Source organism: Lactuca serriola, chromosome 5 (genome assembly GCF_051521515.1).
Source record: "Lactuca serriola cultivar US96UC23 chromosome 5, Lser_US96UC23_V15, whole genome shotgun sequence".
Lineage (NCBI taxonomy): Eukaryota > Viridiplantae > Streptophyta > Magnoliopsida > Asterales > Asteraceae > Lactuca > Lactuca serriola.
The window spans coordinates 340,618,408-340,622,499 of NC_136412.1; positions in this window are offsets into that span (position 1 = coordinate 340,618,408).

Genomic DNA, 4,092 nt, shown 5'->3' on the forward strand with positions numbered 1-4,092 from the left:
CCAAAGGTTATTTGAGGAGCGCTATTTGGTGGATTTGGTTCCCATCCCTTTGCGGGGGAACAAGGTGATTATAGGCATGGATTGGTTGAGCCCTAATGGGGAGGTGATAGATTGCGCACAGCAGCTAGTGCGGGTCAGGACCCCAAGTGGGGGAGAGTTGGTGATCCACGACGAGAGGCCACAACATGGACCTATAGTATGTTCAGCAGCAGAGCTAGGCGCTACCTTCAGCAGGGTTGCGCGGGATATGTCACGTATGTTATGGATACCCTGGAGACGGGTAAGGAGACGGTGAGCGAGGTTCCAGTGGTGCGACACTACGCTGATGTGTTCCCGGAGGAGCTTCTTGGAATACCTCCGGAGCGTCAGGTGGAGTTCAGGATCGACCTAGTTCCTGGTGTGGCTCCGATAGCCAAGGCACCCTATTAGTTGGCTCCTCCCGAGATGCAGGAGTTGTCTACGCAGCTGTAGGACCTGCTAGACAAGGGATTTATTCGACCGAGCAGTTCACCCTGGGGAGCCCAGATCCTGTTTGTGAAGAAGAAGGACGGGTCACATCGGATGTGTATAGATTACCGGGAGCTAAATAAGGTAACGGTGAAGAACCGTTACCCACTCCCGAGGATTGATGACCTCTTTGACCAGTTGCAGGGAGCATCTTGGTTCTCCAAGATAGAGTTGCGTTCAGGTTATTATCAGATGAGGGTCAGAGAGGAGGATGTGCATAAGACCGCGTTTCGGACGCGTTATGGCCATTATGAGTTCGTGGTGATGCCGTTTGGGCTCACCAATGCTCTTGCCGCATTCATGGACCTCATGAACCGCATGTGTAGACCGATGCTGGATCGGTCTGTGATAGTTTTCATTGATGACATTTTGGTTTATTCCAAGACGCAGGGGGAGCACAAGGAGCATCTGAGAGAGGTTTTGGAGACCTTGAGGAGGGAGAGCTTGTACGCCAAGTTCTCCAAATGTGAGTTTTGGTTGCGCGAGGTGCAGTTTCTTAGACACCTCGTCAACCAGAATGGGATTTCGGTAGACCCGGCCAAGGTGGAGGCCGTGATGAGATGGGAGGTTCCGAAGTCTCCATCCGAGATTCGGAGTTTCCTAGGGTTGGCAGGCTACTATCGGAGATTCATTCAGGATTTCTCCAAGATAGTCGTACCCCTGACAAGGATGACTAGGAAAGTCGTGGTCTTTCGATGGGGGCCTAAGCAGCAGCAGCAGACAGCGTTCGAGATTCTGAGGCAAAGATTGCGCGAGGCACCGATCTTAGCCCTGCCCGAGGGCGTAGAGGATTTTCAGGTATACTGTGATGCGTGGGTCTCAGGCTTAGGCGCAGTATTGATGCAGAGGGGTCATGTCATTGCTTATGCCTCGAGGCAGCTGAAGCCTCACGAGGCGAACTACCCGACGCATGATTTAGAGTTGGGACCAGTGGTCTTCGCCGTTAAGATTTGGCGGCATTACCTCTACGGGGTTCCATGTACCATTTACACGGACCACAAGAGTTTGAGGTACCTCATGGATGAGCCGAATCTGAACATGAGGTAGCGTCGGTGGTTGGACGTGGTGAAAGATTATGATTGCGAGATCCTTTACCACCCAGGGAAGACCAATGTGGTGGCCGATGCCCTTAGCCGCAAGGCGGCGCCGATCAGGGATATTTGCATGAGGATGACTATGGTGACTCCCCTGTTGGAGCAGATTTGGGAGGCTCAACAGGAGGCTATGAAGGAGGAACATTGGAAGAGTGAGCGAATAGTGGGTTAAGTCACCTCCTTCGATTATGATAGCCGGGGATTATTGACACTACACCGTAGGGTATGGGTGCTGTATCACGGAGGCGTGCGCCAGATCTTGATGGAGGAGGCGCACAAATCCCGTTTCTCTATTCATACAAGGGCGACGAAGATGTATAGGGATCTTTGTCTAGACTATTGGTGGCCCTGCAAGAAGCGGGATGTGGCGTGGTACGTCGAGTGGTGCTTGACCTGCAGGAAGGTCAAGGCCGAGCATCAGAGACCGCACGGCAAGATGCAGTCGTTGGATATCCCGTTGTGGAAATAGGAGGATATTACGATGGATTTTATCACAAAGCTTCCCCGGACGGCGCGAGGAGTAGATTCGATTTGGGTCATCGTGGATCGATTGACCAAGAGAGCCCATTTTATTCCGATTCAGGAAAGTATCTCGGCCGAAAACTTGGCCGATATCTACATCAGGGAGATAGTGGCGCGGCACGGGGTGCCAGTGTCAGTGATATCAGATCGAGATGTACGGTTCACTTCCAGGTTTTGGAAGAAGTTTCATGATGAGTTGGGCACTCGTCTGCACTTTAACACCGCCTTTCACCCGCAGATGGATGGTCAGAGTGAGCGGACCATCCAGACTTTGGAGGATATGTTGCGGGCATGCGTGCTAGACTTCGGTGGTAGCTGGGATACCTATCTTCCCTTGGCTGAGTTCTCGTACAACAACAGCTACCACGCGAGTATTGAGCGTCCTCCATTCGAGATGTTGTACGGTCGGAGGTGCAGGACCCCGATATGTTGGGGTGAGGTTGCCCAGAGGGTCATGGGGAGCACCGAGGTGGTGCTCAAGACGACCGAGAAAATCCAGCAGGTTCGGAGCAGGCTTCAGATTGCGCAGAGTCGGCAGAAAAGTTATGCCGACAAGCGTCGATCAGACCTGGAGTTCTAGGTCGGGGATATGGTTCTCCTGAAAGTGTCGCCTTGGAAAGGCGTCATTCGATTCAGGAAGCGGGGCAAGTTGGGCCCGAGATACATTGATTCGTTCAGGGTTGTAGCCCGGGTGGGCAAGGTGGCATATAGGCTGGATCTGCCAGCCGAGCTCAGCCAGATCCACAACACCTTCCATGTCTCCCAGCTGCGGAAGTGTCTCGTGGATTATTCAGCGGTGGTGCCGTTAGAGGATATACAGGTTGATGACAGCTTGAATTACATTGAGCGCCTAGTCGCAATCCTCGACCGGAAGTCGAAGGATCTAAGGAACAAGAGGGTTGAATTAGTGAAGGTGCAGTGGCAGCATCGAAAGGGGTCAGAGTGGACTTGGGAGCCGGTGGAAGAAATGATGGAGCATTACCCCGAGTTGTTTCAGGATCGAGCAGCAGACTTCGAGGACGAAATCTAAAATAAGTGGGGGAGATTTGTAGCACCTGGTTCCTGGTACGTAAAATTTATCTTAGTGTTTTTCATTTTTAGCCTTGGACTCGGCGAGTTGTAGATCCAACTCGCCGAGTAGAGACGGGATCCGGAACACGTTTAAGTTGGCGACTCGGCGAGTCCCCGCTGTCTGATGAAACCCTAAATTTCAAGGGTTTGCACCCTATTTAAACCCTCTTATCCGCCCCAAGCTCGCCCCCTTCACCTCAGAGCTCTATACTTCGTTCAAGCCTTGTTTCTTGTGAGTTTGAAGCATTTTGGTGTGTTTTCTTGAAGATTTGGAGAGGGAAGGAGAGTAGATCAAGAAGAGAAGAAGGAGGCCATGCATTCTTGTGTTATCTCAGTAATTTCCTTGAGGTATAACTCAGTTTCCCTCTGTTTTCATGCTTATTGTCTCTTGTAGCTCCATGAAAGTGCTTCTTGAGCCTTTCCCAAGCTTGTTTGTGTTTTAGGGTTGGTAATAGGTTGTTTAGCCTCTAGATCTAAACATGATTGAGCTCCAGGAGCTTGGATCTACTGCCTTTATGGAGCCATATTGCATGAAAGCCCTAGATCTACTCTTTTGGTGCATTTTGAGCCCTAAAACCCTCATGGGTGTTTATTTACACGTAAAGTTGGAAACTTTACGTGTTAATCAGGCCCTAGAGACCCAGATCTATGAATGACATGAGCTGGATTCAAGTAGAATCACGTGTATAGTATTTGCATGTGGCCGACTCGGTGAGTCGTTCATCTGACTCGGCGAGTCGAGTCGCGAGTCCGAGAGTTTTCCCCCTTTTCGTATTTGCGGGTTGGAGTAGTGAGTCATTGGGTGTGACTCAGTGGGTCGGAAGCCAGACTCACTCATGAAGTAACTCGTCGAGTCAATGCCATGACTCGGCGAGTTCAAGGCAATCTTCTTGCCTCA